This window comes from Urocampus carinirostris, chromosome 2, assembly GCF_059441175.1.
Source record: "Urocampus carinirostris isolate Australia breed hairy pipefish chromosome 2, RoL_Ucar_1.0, whole genome shotgun sequence".
NCBI classification, from domain to species: Eukaryota; Metazoa; Chordata; class Actinopteri; order Syngnathiformes; family Syngnathidae; genus Urocampus; species Urocampus carinirostris.
This window is the reverse complement of record NC_142350.1, coordinates 25088876-25107868: the sequence shown is the minus strand read 5'-3', so window position 1 is coordinate 25107868 and position 18993 is coordinate 25088876. Positions and strand designations below refer to the sequence as shown.

General features: G+C 39.3%; 1 protein-coding gene across 1 annotated transcript in view; it reads left to right on the top strand.

Annotated features, from left to right (window-relative positions):
• Window positions 1–18993, top strand: part of vps50 (VPS50 EARP/GARPII complex subunit) — a 148568-nt gene that overhangs the window by 112323 nt on the left and 17252 nt on the right. The window lies entirely within an intron of this gene.

Here is an 18993-nt window from a genome sequence, read left to right as displayed (position 1 = left end):
TGCCAAAGCCGCTCTCCAGACCAACGCTAGTTCTTTAGCACATTTCTTTCACTCTGTGACATTAGATGATTAGATCAAATCTATGAAATAATGATTATGCCAGAGCCTGTGTCCCATATCAATATGAATTAACCACTTAAAATGTGTCTCCTTCCCGGAGTTACTGAAAAGTTTTGAGGCTCATTTTCATAACAAGGTACACGCAAAATTATTTTGTAAAAATGTCCTAAAACACTGCAAACGAGGGTACCCATGTATTTCCCTTCAGTACGGACGGCACGTGGCAAAGGAGAAAGGGTGCACTCGCCTTTTGTATAGCTGCGCCCATTCCTACTGCTCATCCAATACAATTGCTCTACATGCTTTGCTAGAGCTTTTCGGTAAAACGTTTGTTTTGGGTTAAGTGTGTTCTGTGGCTTTTCATTATATAGTGTCTCAACAATGAACATTCTCAGAACTGTGCCACACCCACTAACCACTGTGCTGCCATATAAAAACATATTAAATTATTAAATAAGTTCACAGGTTCTATTTTATCTCTGAGCCATATGTACTCTCAAAAAGAGCCATATATGGCTCGCGAGCCATAGGTAAACAACATAATCTAGAAAAACATTAGGAGAAAACCGAGTTCAGGTAGTTTGGAATTACACTTGGAATAGAAGACTATGCATTGAGATCAGAAATGGCACCCCAAGATAAAACATCTCATATAAAGACTTTGAAGGGAAAAAGATAGACCATCAGGAGGAATAGGCAAAGTATAATAATTACAACATAGACTTATTCTTTCATAATGAGGCAGGGGCCTCAAAGTGTCATCCTGCGGGCCGCAAGATTGCGACCCCTGCTTTCAATAAAGTTGTACCAGCAAAGTAGTCCTGATTTTAACTAAATAGACGTGTTGTTTTTCTATAACTGTAAAGGAATACAATTACATTTTTCGTCTTTTTTTGTATCCCAGTTACTTAACGCTGTTCCATGTATTCCTGGACTCCTCAAGCTTGCTCCGATTTCTGCTCCTTTCTGAAGTTTTGGTGCCATTTTGGCCCTGGTTGTAAAATAGGGCAACTTGTGTTTGCTGTAAGATTCACTCTGCTTTGAAACTGTGAAGATGCTTTGAAAATGTTTCAAACTGGGGCGTGTTATATTATTTCCAAGTAGGGCACAAATTATTGTTTTAAGCCAGGTACACACCAAGAGGTCCTTCTCATTATTAAGCGCATTTGATTTCACTGTGTGACATTTGATGATTTCAGAAAATGCAGAGCCTGTGTCCCATATCAGCACTTAACATTTTTTCCTCTCTACTTCATATCGTTAAGGCTTATTTTGACGATCCTTAGAGTCCCTAGAAAATGGTTTCAATGCAAGGTGCGGCCAGAGTTCTCTTGTAAAAAATGTCATTGGATACCGTAAACCAGAAGGATGCGGGTGTATTCAGGTGAGTGCCCGGCCCGAACCCTTTCCCAATCAAATTGGTCTAGGTGCTTGGCTGGTATTTTCAAGTGTTTACTGTTTGTTCTGTGGCTTTTCATCCTAAACAGTGAACACCCATTGTTAAATGAGTTTCCTAATAAAGGATAACTTAGACATGCAGCCGAAACAGGGTTTGATAGCGTAACACTGTGACTGTCAACTGTAGTTGAAACTTTGCATGCATTAAAGTTGTCACAGAAAATATAAATATGATATGGCTCTTCTTTGATCTCCAAGTGAGATGTACTCCTTAAAAGAGCAATATCTAGCCATGAGTTCCCAACTCCCGCTTTACTCCGACAAAAACGGAGAGCAGTTGAGGAAGGTGCTGTATCTGAGTCAGATCAGGAGGCTTTTTCTTCTACCTGTAACCATGGGAACCAGTACTGTCTATTTCATGTGGGGGAGCTTTAAAAGAAGTGTATTTGACAATGCAGCAGAATAGCATTTTGCTGTGCTAGCAATGTTTATTCTTGCCTTTTTTTTTTTTTTTTTTTTTACATTTTCAAGGAAGCCCACAGGAGGAAGCTCTTTGAATAAAATAGATAAGAGTAATAACTGAATAAATGCAACCAAAAGTCACTTAGTTTCGAGAGTTAATTACCAAAATGCTTTAGTTCCTGGTGGTACTCATGAGTCATCAGTCATGAAGTGTTTTTGCTGAAATTCGCACACCCTTGCTATATTTTCAGACACTTTTTAAACACGCGTCTAGGACAGTTAAAGTGCCATTTAGTTGTATAAGAGGAGCCTGCACTGACCCAAGTTTCGATTGTTCAAAAAAAATTACAGAAAAACAAAGAGGAAACTCAAAAACTTGAATATAAATAATATTCTACTCTTTGTAAATGGTGCTGATAAAGTAATTGCCTCAAATGACCACAATTTAAGTGCTAAAATTGTTTTTGTTAGTGTGTGTTTGTTACTGCACAAACTGTTTTGACCTTGAATAAAATATATATATTTTTTTATAATTATAATATTTTACGTTGAGTAAAAATGACACGGAAAATTCGCATCTTTTTCTTTAATTTCATCATATATTCATGTAAGCAACTTCTGGGGATATATGAATGAATGATTCCATGTTTTCGATTTATATATATTGCAGCTCTGTGGTTATTTTTCAATTATTTTTCTTCTAATTGAATCATCTTTTAAATATTAGACAATTTACAAAACATTAAAATTATAACGTTCAAAAATCTTTACTATACTTTTTACTTCATGTATAGTAACCATATGGGTTTTGTATTTGGATCGTAAATATTCTAAATCAGCCGGTGTCGCTAGCTGCTAATGCTAACAGTTTCCGTCAAACCTAAGCGCTAATCGTAGTAGCACTTTGGGCCAAGGTAGCCGATAATGGTAGCAGACTTGGCGCCAAAGCTAGCTGCTAAATCTAATATATCTCATTTCTAGCCATAGCTGTGTTGTGCTAGGGTGAGTCAAAGACCTGTTCAATATTGTATGATTTATAAACAATTGAAATTATAACGTTAGAAAAATCTGGAACTTTTACTTCATATGTATATATAGCAACCAAATGGGTTTCATATTTGGATCACAAATATTCCAAATCAATGTGTCTTTTTTTGTCAAACAACTACATTGCAAACTTTAAAAGTATTTAAAAAAGAAAAAAAAGAAAATATATATATATATATATATATACACACACACCGTATTTTCCACACTATATCGCCTTTATTTTTTTCAAAAGCAGACCATGCGCCATATAATACAGTGCGCCTTATATAAGGATCAATATTGAGTTGCAAGGTCTTGCAACTAAGGCAAGCAGCAGCCGCCTCCTAGATTTTCCCCCGCAGAAGTCCGCGGTGTATGCTTGGATATAAAAACCGGCGTTTCATTTCCTAACCAATGTGTCAATCATCATTTGAATCGGTCACTATTACCTAAAGTTATTCAGAGGTAAAAGAGGCGGGTCCTTTTTAGCATTTACTGGCTCATGCTAAAACGGCATAAAACAAAGCCTGCAATTGGTTGGATTTACTACACCCATGGATGTAAGAGGACCATAGTTGCGTATCATTATTGAATGTGACTGCTGCAAGACGACTTTGGTGAGCTACCCCAGCTTTATATTTTCCCAGTATCTTGTTTCAGAATGATCTTGATGTTTCTGTGATGAGTAATAATGATATGGATATTTGAGTGAGTGGTGAAATCGTACAGAAACGTTTCCATACTTATCTGAGACACGTATTTGCTTCTTTGCGAGCCGTCAGAATGTTAAGGGGTTAATAAGTTTGACTGAACTATCTGTTTTTCTGACGTTCCTGCTGCAGCGGCTTATAGTCCGGTGCGCCTTATGCATGGAAAATATTAGACAAAAAACTTTTTTTTTTTGCGCCTTATAACCCGGTGGGCCTTTTAGCAAAGAAAATACGGTGTTTCTATTACAACTGTTTCAGAACAGAAGCCAAGAGTCAAAACAAAAAAGCAGCAATGTAAAGAAAATACAAATACTGTAGAAAATGCCAACTAGAAAACTTAAGTACCTCCCGTATCAATTGTCTCTCACTGACTCTGTTGCCATAGTGACTACGGCTTTTTGAGATTTTGGTCAGGAACAGAAATGTTTTTACATTTTTGGTTGTTGCCCGTTGCTCTCTGTAGAGTAAACTTTTTCATGTATTTATGTAAATGTGTCACATTAAGCTTACAATAAGGGTGCTTAAATAGATTCTGCCCTCTGCTCTTTCTGGCAGACAAGATGCAGCAGCAGGACAGGTAGGGACAGTTGCTAAATGTGTGCCTTTCAGTCACACAAAGAGGAATAACTGCGCCATCTATAGAGAGGAGTGGCGCTTTGAAGATATTGGTCAAGGACTGAAGAATCGATCCCAGGACAATAGTATTAATTTAATCCAAGTACGTGTTAGTATCAATTATATCGATACTTGGATCATTCCGCCCAGCCTTTACAGAGTGTTGCAGGCTGATCAAGGGTTGTATGCGATGATGTGAAAGATGCAGTAGTATTCAGTACTTTCAATACATGATCTGCTTACAATAGCGGAATAACTCCATAATGCAAGAGGTATTAATGACGCTGGAGTTACTACTACTAATTTATAACGTGTGTTACATTACTTGTTATTGAGAAAATTCATTGCGTTTCAGGGCAATGATTGCTTAACAATTCTGGACATTATGGGCCATGCAAAAAATAAAAATTGCGTTTCCCAGTGCATAATTCTAATGGGAAGAACTTCCTGCCACTGAAAATGTAAGCAGGGATCAGAATTTTCCGCGGATCCGCGGATTTCCGCTGTTTTTGAACCCCAAAGGCATTCCGACTTTTTCACTTTTTCTCTTGCGTAGCAAACAAATTCAAATTCCGACTGTCTCACTCTTTCCTTTATTGCTCTGGCGCACCCTGGCGGCCGTTAGAAAAATTGGCCGCATTGTCGCACAAGCTCCGCCCTGGTTTATTCCTGGACGCTGGCTATTTCAGCTGAAAATGAAAATCTCCATTCTGATCCCTGTGTAAGCTACACATTACCAACATTTTTATAGGGAGAGATTTGTCTCAAAACAAATACATTTGCGATTTACTCAAGATGTAAGAATCATGTCTCTATATATACAAATGCGAGACTAAAAGTGGCATATAAAAAGGGCAGATACATTTGCGTCTCTGCAAAATTGGGATTTCTTTTCTTTTCATGGTGCTGGAGAAATTGGGCAATAAGCTCTTGAAAGTCTTTAAAAAGTGCTTGGATTTGGTGATGAAAAAGCTCTACCACTTCTGAATAAGGTCACCGTTTTTGCGCCAGTGACTTTTGTTTTGAGTGTTTAATTTGGCGTCAAATCGCTCTTTGCCCTTTCCTGTAGCTCAGGTGACTCGCGCCTGACTCGCTAGCGCCCTTGCACTCTTGCACCGGCGTGGAAAGGCAACACGCTCCTCCAGGGAGGTCACAGGCCATAGCTCATTTGTAAACAGATTACAAAGTTCATTATAAGCTGTCTTTCATCTGAACCCTCGAATCCTGGCGGTTGCGCTCACCCTGTTTGCCACGGCCACAGAAGCCGACATGCCGGTAATGACTGCAAGACCCGCACCAGCTAGGATTTTGGGCTGCCTCCTTTTGAAATTGCAATATGTCCTGGCAAAGACATTCTCCTCGGGAGGGATGTGAAATAAACGAGTTGGATTATGTTGTCATATTTATCGCTAATGACATTGGGGACAAAATCGTACAAGGCCACTGACGATCACAGTCAAATTCGCTATCTAAGCTGAGAAGAAACGGACAGGTTGGAGGGTGTCGTCCGTTGGGGCATTGGGGAATGTTCTTCCCTCTGAGATCCTTTCTGTGAAATTGGTTAAATCCATGCTTAAGACACACTTGTAGCTTAGGAGTCATGTTGACTTTGTACTCATGAGTGAGGACATGTATGGTGCATGATGGATACATTTGGAGCACTTGGACCTGTTGTACGGCATCATATAGAACCTGCTGCGCCGGTCTAGATATTGGAGCAGGAAGCTGTCAACTGGACATTCTTTTATGACCTACATGTCATGTTGATAGGGTCTGTGTATTGACTGTTGATGCCTTCGCAACCCCATTGCACCCTGGTGGGGCCTCTTCTCAAGGTTTCTATATATTCCTCATACTGAGGGTTTTTGAGTTTTTCCTTGCCCCCGTGTAGGTTTCAGATCAGAGAATGTGTCATCATAGTCTGGTCTCTACAGCCCTTTGAGACTTCTTGTGCTTAAAAGCTATGCACAAACACAATTACAGCGGTACCTCTTCTTTCAAGCTTAATTGGTTCTAGGATGGTTCTTGTAACTCAAATTGCTTGTGCAATGAGCATAATTTACCAATATAGAATATTTAAAAACTCATTGGCCTCTTCCCAACCTCCCAAAAGCATCAAATTGAACCCTAAATTGCTATAAAGCACATCTTCCTGATCACTGAAACACATTCAAATTGTAATTAAACATAAAAAATGCAGGATTAAGAACTATAAGATGATATTCTTGAAATGAAATGCGAGATTATTATGAGCACTTGCCATGGAGGGACTCGAGTTTTCGTAACACACGTGTGTATGTTGTACAGAGGTGCGGGAGTAGTGGTCTGTGGGGGTTGAGGATATATATGTGCTCATTGTACACTTAAAACTGAACTTATTGTAACGTTGAATAAACATGAACACACATAATCCTTTGCAGATTTTTTTGCATGTTTGTTTTTATTCACTTTCTTTTGCCCTTTTAGCTGGACTCGGAACCCTATCACTTCATTTCGGTAAAAAGCCTAAACATGTTACAAAAATGCCGGTGTCATTAACGAGAGCTGTCGCTGCATCATTCGCCACCATTTCTGGATGTTTATATTTTTAATGAAAGCAGCGACTTCCTCCCATTTAGATGCCAGACCCTCTTTGCTGGTTTTTTGCAACAGGAAGAGAACTTCCCTCAGAAATGATAGCAGCAAAATTCTCCCGCGCCTCGTGAATGAAACTCACTGCTTCTCGATTGTAGTCCATTACTTGGTCACTGTCACCAACACCACACTTTTTCTATTATGTATTTCTTCGTAAAATGAGCGAAATTCTTGTGTGAAAAGAACTCGTGTACTGAAATTCTTGTGTTTAGAGGTGTTCGTATAAAGAGTTACCACTGTAATATCATTTTTGCTGATTTGAAGTCTTTATTTTGGAACTTCGGTTGATATTTGGAAGGGATCAGCGCCAATCGGGTGAATTAACCAAGTCATCAATGATATTTTCGGGCGAAGTTCAGCTGTGACCGATGTTGAACTCACATACGCTCTGAATGAAAAAGCAAGCTTGCGGGTTCTATTTGTACTCCCTTATTCTCGATTCAATCAGTGCGTTCTCACATTGTCTTGTTTTATTACCGTATTTTCCGCACTATAGGGCGCACCGGGTTATAAGGCGCACCCCCAAAAAATAGTTGTTGGTCCTATATCTTCCATAGATAAGGCGCACCGGATTATAAGGCGCTACAATGGGAACGTCGACAAAACAGTCAGATGATTCAGTCAAACTGATTACCCCCTTAACATTCCCAAAGCTTGCAAAGAAGCAAATACGTGTCGTAGACACGTGCGGATGCGGTGTCCGTACGATGTCACTTAAATGCGTCATTTCAAATATCATTGGGAAGGTTAAAGTCTTGGAATTCAAGAAATGCCAACCATTCCTTACTTTCTATTTTCTTTTTTGCTCGCAACTTTACTGTGCATATGACAATAAACACTTGGAATTGAGTTTAATTCACTCAACTCATCACAGCAACATCAAGATCGTTCTAAAACAAGATACCGGGAAAATATAAAGCCGCATAACTCACCTAAGTTCTCACGTTCAATAATGATACGCAATCATGGTCTTACAACCGTGAGTGTAGTAAATCCAGGAGAGTAAAATGTTTACAAATTCAGACTAATGAAACATGTTTCTTTATGGCGTTGTTTAGCAAGCTTGCCATTCAGTCATCTTTTTCGGCCAATTGCAGGGTTTGTTTTGGCCCTCTAGCGTATCCAAGGCTCCGAATAACTTCAGCCAATAGCGATCGATTTAACGGATGATTGATACATCTTTTTCGGCCAATTGCAGGGTTTGTTTTGGCCCTCTAGCCAATCCGAGGCTCCGAATAACTTTAGCCAATAGCGATCGATTCAAATGATGATTGACACATTGGTTAGCCAATGAAACGCCGGTATATAAATCCCAGCATACACCGCGGACTACTCCACGTTCGGGGAAAATCGAGTCGGCGGCTGTTGCGTAAGTTGCGAGACCGTGCGAATTTAATATTGAGCCATATATAAGGCGCACTGTATTATAAGGCGCATGGTCAGCTTTTGAAAAAAATTAAGACTTTTAGGTGCGCCTTATAGTGCGGAAAATACGGTACTTTCATTTCCATGCTTTTGTTACGCAATGCTGACAACTCTTAGCCTTTAAAACGGCATCATCACTTGTCATTCAACATACCGTAATCTCCCCTAAAAATGTGCACTCAAAAAACCCAAATTGACCATTATCCGATGCACTTTATGTTCCATACCGGTATATGGCAATATTTATAGTATTATTTATTAGCCGATAATCAACACTGACCACAATTGCTTAACAATCCGCAACTGTGTTTCTTAATATCAATGGGGAGAACACTGAATCCCGACCAAAAGAAACTTGGAAGGGGCACAAAAAGGCATCAGTCCTTATCTCATGATCACAATATGTTTCAGATCAAATATTAGATAAATGAGAAAACAAAAAGTGATTAAAAATCAGTCTCAAATGTTGTTTCACTTTTTCTCAGCTTAGATTAAGCTTTGTAAGTGACAAATTTTGGATATGTTTGGCCATGTGTTTATTTATACCTTTAAGGGCAATGAAATTACTTCCCTCAATCCCTTTTTATTGATTCAGTCCAGAATCTGGTGCACTTCGTAAAGACTTTGCGAGTCGGAAAGACAATAGTGTATTTCAGTGTTTAGCAACCTTTTCTGTACCAAAGACCGCTTTAATATGAATATTCTGGAGAAGGCCCAAGAATAATGTTAACAATTTGTTAGCGTGACCAGAAATAGTGTGATAACATAAATACTAATGCCCTTTTTGTGTTTTGTTTGTATCCCTTGTGGTTAAGTGGATAGGATTGTGGACTCTCCCCACCGCGATCTGGTTTTTAATTTCAGTCACATCCAAATATTGCAGTTTCGATCAGCGGTTCAACTGATCAATCAATGCACAAATAGAATAACGATTTATTTTTAGTGCAACCCTTGTTACCGTAGTTTTAATAATTCCATCCGCATTTCAGTCCTATGAATGAAAAGCAAATTTCAATAGTCTTTAGGGTGCATTTTATAAACCGGTGCTCCGTATAGTGCAGAACAAACAGTATATCCTCAAGAGTGAGTAACAAGTGCAAGGGACTGGAATGCTAATGAGAGAATAATGGCAATCAATAATACTGCACAATGATGACATTGAGTTAACTTCACCTTTTTAGTTTAATTTGTGTGACATTTAAGTTTTTATCCATTGCTGCGTACTTACATATTACTAAGAAATATAATTCTGCTATGCACTGGGGTCTTTTAGAACAAAGTCGGTGAACTGTGTTTTTTATGTGCTCTTTAAGCTCAATGAATAATTGAGACGGCATTCACCGTAAGTCCTGTGTAAACACCAAAAATGAACTGGGAACGCTAATAATTTGTCATTATAAGAATGACATAACTAGGAGTAAATAGATGCAGCCCAGTTTTCAAAAAAGAAAATACTCCAACGCTTTTGCTAGCTGTTGAGTATTTTACTTAAAGGGACAGTGTGTTTTCTTTGATTTGATTACTATCTTTTTTTATCATCAAAGTAATTGTCAGGTCGCTGGAGTGTCGTTTAATCCTCAAAGACTGATGACAAGCATTTTGTCCACGCAACCACCAACGACAATAGACTTCTCATGTCTGTGTTGCAATCTGGCACTATACTCCACTCTTTGGTTGCCCTGGCACTATTGTCTAGAAATACAGGGGCTCATATTTTACACAAGACTGCCTGTATTCGCTGTTTCTCAGCGCCGCAGTATAACGTGCTAGTCTTTATAATCACTCCAATAGTCTCAATTTTAAATGGTCACATGATCTAAAAACACGTGACTGAAAAATCCTGGAGTAGAGCTGAAATACTTCAAGTTCCCTCCATGGTTGTCTCCGTCCTTTTTTTGTGTTAGAAGTATTTTTTTGTCGATTAAAAACGTTTGAAAATATTGAGGGATGACATGCAATTTTGTAGATATTTGATTGAAAACCAACTTATATTTGGTTTGGGCCGACGCACTTTCTGTCGCTAGCAAAGTTTGTTAGTCTGCCATTCATACGCAGGAAAAAAACTTACAGAGTACAGTAATCCCTTGTTTTTTTTACAGGGTTTGCGTTTTAATAACAGTCCAACGACAGACAAAATGCCTTTCTATGGACGAGTGAAGGGTGATACTGCACATTGAGTTTTTAACTCATCAAGTCTGGCAATGGTTTGTTTTTTGTGAGATGCTTGCCAGCTCCCACTAAACCTTCCAAGAATCTGCAAGAAAGTGACTTTGGACAGCGCTTATGGCTCCTAATCAAGCTCTGCGGTACCAGCGCATTTGTCTGAATATCCAAGTATTGACATTTGATTGACATTTTCTGGAGCACCAGGACGCGTCCTCATCAATAGGTTCAACGCTAGGTGAGCTTTCTTGGCTGCCATAAGCAGATGCTTGAGCCCCCCCTGGAGACGACTTTTTGCTTCTTTAAAGTTCCAGCGGGAGGAACATATTGCTATGCATAATCACTTTCTTATTTCGATATTTCCCTCTCCCTCATTATACCCTCTCTTTATTCATCCCCGGGATGTTTTAAAATCAGCTACGTGAAATTTCAATAGATTAAAGTATGCGATTTCAGCTCACCGCATTCCGGATGTTACCATACCATGAACAACTATAACCGCAATCTTTCCCATAGAATTGAGGGCTAAGGTGGGCAACTCTTCTGAGTGGTCAGGGGGCCGCATTGGGTTATAAAATGGGGGCAAGGGGGCCAATCCTGGACTAGCATCCAATTTTTTTAATGCATTTCTTTTGGAATAGATGATTCTCATCAAATTGGTTTTGATATGCTCACAATTAAGGAAAAATTATATCTTAGGGCCCCGTTTTAATCACCAAATTTGATATTGAGTTTTAGGTTATTGAAAAGTACATCTTGTGTAGCTACAGTTATGGCCCGTGTCCACTAGATAGATAGATAGATACTTTATTTACTAGGGTTACAACTCACAACTATTGGAATAGTCTACTATTCACCAACTATAGAAACAATAATTAAACTACTTAAATGACTATTTTTCTTAAATTCAGCCTATGTTTCATTTAATTATGTGGCGTTTGTGAATTTCCCTGCGGGGATGAATAAAGTATCTATCTATCTATGATCATAAATACAAGAAAAACACAATCATGCGAAGTGCCCAGTGATAGGGAAATAAATCCATAAATAACTGTCTGTTTTAAGGGACAGGCAACCAACCAAGAACAGGCTCATTAGCAGCAGTAGAATGTCAATAAAACGAATATGATGTGCATTTTGTGAACTGCATTCAGTGGTCAACTGCAAAGTCTGTAACAAAAGGAACTAAGGAATCTCAACAGTCTGAAATTTAACGTCTTAACAAGTTGGTTGGTTGGACTGCTTGCATTTGATTTACAATACATTTTTCAGTTCTTCTCTGGCGTCGCATTAAAGATCTCTTTTATAGCCAAAATCAATTGGGGGACGTTCGCAGACAAGTCTTAATTCCTATTGGCTGTGACAACCGGAAGTGCGCGGGATGATGTGACCTACTTAAATCCTATTGGCAAGAGACAGCTTGAAGTGGGCGAGGCTTATTAAGGAATTGGACGTGGCTGCTTTGTTAAGCTGCTTTTCTATTGGCTGTTACGACCGGAAGTGGGCTTTGTGATGTCGCCTAAATAAATCTGATTGGCTAAAACGTCTTGGGTAGGGTTGTTTGGTGAAAGTGGCATTGTAACATTCCCTGTCGTACTGGTATGAATGTTGCTTGAATTAGCTGTTTTGTTCAACTTTCCTTTTTAAATGTGCGTGCGCAACCGAATTACTGCCATGATACGCAAGGTCTGCTTTTCAATCTTTCCATGTACTATATGCTTTTTAATTGCTGTATCCAGGCTAAAAACTTGAAAAGTTTTCATACGTGTATTTGATGTATGTTTACCGTACAGCTCGGGACAGAGACGTATTTGGCTATTGGGCATGAACAGAGATTATATTCATGTAGAGACACCTCAATCTGTTGGAAAAGATTGTCCGTAGTCGACAATGAATTCCATGATGGAGTACTTTTATCATCGATATTTGTCGACCGTGTCAACTAATTGACGCAGCCCTATTATGGAGGTGTTAACGTCACACTATCGTCTTCGAATGTTAAATTGGTCCTTTAAGCTCAGAAAGTCCCAAAGAGACAGCCGTTGTCCAAACAAACTAAAACAAAGGCTTCCATTTAATAACAAGAAGAAAACGACAGCTAATTATGCGACACAGAGGAGCAAAAAGATCCACTCGGCGGTAATTGCCTTTCTGCCACTTGAGCTGAACACGGATCTCCATGGGACAGAACAGAGAGGAATAAGGAATCAATCCTGATAGATTGAGACACTTCACCTCGCAGATCGGGTTTACACTCCCTGCTGAACGCCTTGAACTTTAAATGGAGTCCATTTCTGTCGTCTTACTTTGCCTTTGTTTGTAGTGTGGCAGAGATCATGTTTGTTACTCTTATTGTAGTGTCATCGTTAGGACAATGAGCTAAACCTCCTAAGGAGGATCGTGACCACATTCCGTCTCGGAATGGTGAAAACTGCAAAATACAATACAATGCCTCGAGACCATGTGCAAATCACTTCATGAAACTAAAGGACATATACTTCACATCTACCTAAACTTTTGCATCACAAAAACACTTCTAAAAACTTTTGACATTGCCTTGTCAATCCTTTCAACGTTGGAGACAGATAAGAAAATGCACTTATCCTGTGTGTGACTGCTCAAGGCAACTGGATGAGAGAGCAGGAAGTGGTGGAGAAAACCTGGAACTAATATTACCCGGTATTATTTTACTTTATTTTGTGACACACACATTCTATGTAGAACACGTGTTAATGAACATACATCAGTTTTTAGCCTTGTATTACATTTTAAACACAGTAACTTATTCATTAAACGAAAACACCTCTAGACAGACCTATTTGACTGCTTGTGAAATATTGTGATTTGGCCTAACTTGTTCTGGCCTGAAAGAGTAGAATTTATTTCTGGAAAACATAAACTTAGTCAGCTTTTTCTTTTTTACATTTACGGTAACCTACCTGACTGCCTGTAAAAGATGGTGTGTATAATTATTGTTTTTCTGGCTCGGGAGACAGGAATGTCTTCCTGGGGGGTAAAAAAGTCAGTGTTAACACAACCAAAAGTGCCGAGTCGGCTTTTGGAGGCATTTTTCACTTCTAGGGTAACCTACAAGACTGTGAAAGATGGTGGACTTATCTTAACTCATTCCCTTTTTTCTTGGGTGGACAGAGATGAACAGACATTTATATATACTTTGATCTTAAATGAAAACAGTACCACCACACACGCTTTGTTTCCGGGTGATAAACATAACTAGTACGAAATAAAACAAAAATAGTACTAAAAGAAACAAAATAATTTTAGCAACAAGAATTTAATTGTTGGATTTTTTTTTTTTAATGTTTCATACTTTTCTCAATGGTTTTCCTAATGAATTAAAAAAAAACCTTGGACTTTTTGTAGAGTATTGTAAAATCAGATTTTTAAAAAAGTAACATCTGACAAATACAGTACTACTTAATAATGGTTAATGATAATCACAATATTTGTTAAAAAAATTATATGTATATTATATTTTACCTTTTGGAATGTACTGGTTGTAAAACATGCTAAGCAATACCATTACAAAACACAGCGTGTTGCTTCGAAATTCAAGAGAGTGACAGGGAAAATGCAATCTTTTGTTTTGTCGCGTTTCCGTCCATCGCCATCCCGGCTTTCCTCTATCGGTGTACCGAAATCCCACCAATACTACGAAGCTCTTCCGCCCGTATTATAATTTTACCTTGCCTCTTCTTTCAAGGCCTTAACTGCCCGTCACTGTGATCTCCCAGGATATGTAGCCTTTGTTTTTGATAACGGGGCCACAATCCTTTATTTTGAAATCATCACACAAGTCGAGATAAGCCGGCAAGCTTTGATAGCCTCGTCTTTTCACGCGCGAGAAGTGCCAGTTGGTGGCGTTAACACCAACAGAAACCAAACAACTTTTCCTTTTCGCACGGATGCCGAATACGAATGAGTCCCTAAAGAAAAGAAAATCAATTCTGGCGAGAGCTAGCTTACTGCTCACTGACACGCTCAGGTAAAGAATGTTTGAGTTCCATGTGACCTGATTGTTGCTTGGATGATGAAAGATGGAAAATGGAAATTGTCAAAAGAGCTGATGTTCTTATGCTGGGTTGGGTAGCACTAATTGCTTTTTTGTTTTATCGCCCACGATGGAGCTTGTCGCTATAGAAACTGAGAACGACGTAAAAAGCATGTGAAGAAATCAAATTTTCACTGCAAAGAAATCCTTCATGTTGCACTGTCTCACCATTTTTCTTATTTTCTTATCTTACCATATCAAGTGAAATATGGGATTGGACTTCTTCTGCTACTGTTAGACAATGCAGAAACACATTTGGATTCATTTAAACCCCTTAACGTTCAGTTGAGAATCAAATACATGTGTGTACTGTCACCAGTCACATTGGAAAAAGCAAACTCTTTAAATTCAAGATAGGATTTCAAAATGGACTTATCACAATCAGTCTCAAACAAGATACCCCAAAAGTATAGCGCGGCCAAAAGTGCTGTGAATTTCCACTCGTGAAACGATTATAGACAAACATGGCCTCGTTACATCCAATTTTGTCCAGTCAAATATTGACTCTAAAGCAAACGATTATACCAACAGGTATGAAAAAAAATCCCCCTTAAAGCATTCCTGCACCGTTTGCCGATCCGCGTTGTAATCTGTCTGTTTCGCCCCATGATTCCCTTTTAAAAGTAAACAGATTTCTAATATGGCCGTTAACCTCTGACCTTTCTATTGACACCACTCTCGACCAATTTCAAGCTTCCTTCCACGGTCCTCAGCCTGCGAAAGCCCATCAATGCCTGTATTGATAAAATTACCGTAAATTCTGGAGGCTCCGAATAACTTTAGCCAATAGCGATCGATTCAAATAATGATTGACACATTGGTTAGCCAATGAAACGCCGGTATATAAATCCCAGCATACACTGCGGACTACTCCACGTTCGGGGGAAAATCGAGTCGGCGGCTGTTGCGTAAGTTGCGAGACCTTGCGAATTTAATATTGAGCCATATATAAGGCGCACTGTATTATAAGGCGCATGGTCAGCTTTTGGAAAAAATTAAGACTTTTAGGTGCGCCTTATAGTGCGGAAAATACGGTAAATACATTACAAAAATATACAGTTGCAAATACACATTATTCATGGGTTACACATATTTACAAAGAAAGACGGTACACCGAGAGTTTTCAAAGCTTTGGTAATAATATAACTTTCATCCCAAACGGTGCCCGTTAATGGTAGCAACACGCTCGCAACACAGTAAACAGGTCCGTTGAAAAAACATACCGCACTTGTAAAAATCACGGTAAACCGTCCTCATCTTCCTCCTTAGAACTGAAGCCATCAAAGTCGTCTTCCTCAGTGTCAGAAAGAAACAGTGTCATATAGACGTCGTCCCACACTCCCGCAGCCTCACTCACGCTGTCACTGTCGCTGGAACTCCCATCCACCCCCGATTCTGTGTGCCCTCCTCTCCGTCACGCAGCAGACCGGCTTTTCGGAACCCGTTGGTGATGGTGGATTTTTTTTATGCTGCCCCACGCTGTCAGGATCCACTGGCAGACTTGCGAAAAAGTTGCCTTTCGCATGCGGCCAGTTTTAGTGAAGTTGCAGTCTTCCTCGGCGCACATATTCCACCGGTCTAAATCTTACCTTTTGTACTCTAGCGCCGCTGGCGGCCATTAGAAAAATTACATAGATTGACCGCATCACTGAATAATCCGCAGGGTTCAAAGTTTGGGGGAAAAGTAGCGGCTTATAGTCCGGAATTTACGGTACCTACTTTGGCTTTAGAAATCTTCAGTCAAGAGTGACCGATTCAAATGACCATTCACTCATTGGTTGGCCAATGAAATTTCCAACATAAACGTATTCCTATTTACAAAGTGTATACAAAGTAAAGCCGAAAATGATTTCTAGATCAATTTTTATGTGCGATGATCATGCGCAAGTGTGCACAATCAGTGATTGACAGCTGGAAAGACAAGTCATACATTTACAACTCTTTCACAAAGTCTAAAATTGGCCAAAGTCAAATACGCACTTGCAGAAGTTTTAGAGCTGTAAACTAGCCGTCTCCAAATAGCTACTTTTGGAAACCCTTAGAAAAATGTGTAAAATATAATGTTTAGTTTTTCAGATTGTGATCAACTTTCACGTAGCACCAGGCAAGGCATCAAGCTATTGTCTCACCTCTTTTTTCTTCATTTGTCTACTTCGGAGGAGGTTATTGTAATGCACTACTAATCATATGTGGGACTTCTGTCTCCAAATCCAAACATTGATATCCTGGATGAAATTCATTTTTTGTGAAATGAGCGCAGACTTATTTGACAACATCAAACAATTCCTAATTATGGTTCTCATCAGTCACAATCTCCTGCTACTGTCTTTTCTGATGAGATTATTACAATAATTACGCATCAATCTGGGAGAGAATATCACATTCTGGAGTCATCATTACGTGTTGTTCCTCTATATTATACGGTTCAGTCAACACTGATATTTGCCAACTGAACACAAACACAAATCATATACAGTGGTATCTCTACCTACGATGTCTCTACAGATGAAAGTTTCAGGTTACGAAGACAATATTGCCTCCAGCCACTGAGCCACTGAGGCGTTACCAGGTTCAAAGTTAACAATACAGAGCTGCTATTAGCCGCTCCCGGAGTTTCCCCAACGTACACAAACTGGCTATAACTTCAAATCTGCCTGGCAACTGGTGCGCATGCGTGTATCACAGCATGCTCTTCGTGTCCCCATCACAGTTAAGAATTCTGAAAGGGTGAGGAGGAAGAGGGGTTCTTGCAAGATGGCGGGGAGAGGACAAAGCCATCACTCCATTAGCCCAAATTAAAGATATTTTGGCAGAATTCCTCCAAGTCTCTGAATTTGTAAAAAGGAATTACCCGGAAAAAGTTTTGGCAAGTCAGGCTTTCGCAACATCTGCCTGGCGCATTTCTGACAGATCCTTAAAAACCGGCAAAATCAGACATCAATGGATCAGTTTGTCAAGAAATGCCAGGCAAAAAAGTAAATGGATATTCTGATTATTTCCTTTATTCTTTGTTTTTTTTACATGACGTTTTATGTTTTTTGTGTGGTCGTCTCATTTTAATAGGTATTTGTTTCATTTCTAATGCTTGATTTTTTTTAAAAAAGTGTATACTTTTGTGGGGCTTGGAATGGATAAACGGACAACATTCAAAAGGCGTCTCTACTTAAAAGGTTTTCAGGCTACGAAGCTACTCCCAGAACCAGTTCAATTCGTAAGTAGAGGTACCACTGTAATTTGCAAATATTTACTTTGCATTTATTTGTGTGTGTGTGTGTGTGTGTGCGCGCGCGCGCGCGCCATGTTGTTGCATACGATGTTTCACAACGTTTATGAATGACATTTAAGACGATTCTAACTTTTGAAAAAGAGAGAATGATTCCAGCACTGTAAAATCCCCATCAAAATTCCCAGAATGTTTCTCGTATTGTGGAGTTTGAACGGGAGTGGAATGAATTGCAAATGTACGTTTTGTGCAAAAACTTTCTGGGGACTGTAAGATGTTTTGAGCAGCTGCCTAACATAAATCAACTTTTCTTTTTACAAGCAAGAGCCCGGAAAAAAATAGTCCGTATGTTTTATGTCGCCACTACTCGTAAATAACATTTCGGCATGGAATGACTGTTAAGTCCCACAACGGCTTTAAAAAAATATTCCAACTCGTAGTGTTTTATAAGCGAGTTACACGGTAGTTATAGTTTCATGTCAAGCCATAAAACATTTCCGTTGGTATACTTTCATGTTTTGTATGGGCTCGTTACTTTGCAGTTGACGTAAGAACAATTTTTTTGAGTATGCAGTGGTGGGCCATCAGGGCCTGCTAGGCCTTCTCTGCTGGCCTAAAGAATATCAGATACTACCAAATTGTCTGTCAGCATCCATTAACTGCTTCTGCTTAGTTGTACTGCTTCCAGATATTTGAACCTTTAACCAATTACATTTCAGCCTCTAGTTGTTGCTAAGAGGAGAAATCTACCCAAAGACATTTGCAAAAAATCATTAAGAATGTTTACTGTAACATCAGTCTTGGTAAAAGCTGTGGGTTTAGCACATCAGATTCCGAGTTGGCATCTGAGCATCTGCTAGCGGGCCTTGGGAGATGTCACCGGTTTCACAAACTATGTTTGCCTAGGGGGCACTAATCCACCAAAGCGATCGCCCCATCAGCAGTTAAACTTGAAAAGAAGGAAAGGTAATACATTGCTGTGTTGATTTGATAGCGAAAGGTCGGACATCTGCCAAGCGAGCAAGCCTTTCACAAGCTACAAAAAGGTTTTGTCCCCCACGTTCAACCTACAGGTAATATCTTAAGCCCAAGGCTAGTTCCGTTCGGGTCAAGGCGAGGATCTCTCTCGCTGTTTTTTTTTTTTTTTTTTTTAATTCTCCTCCTGTCATTGTTCTTCTTTGTTTCTGTCTATACAGCCTGTT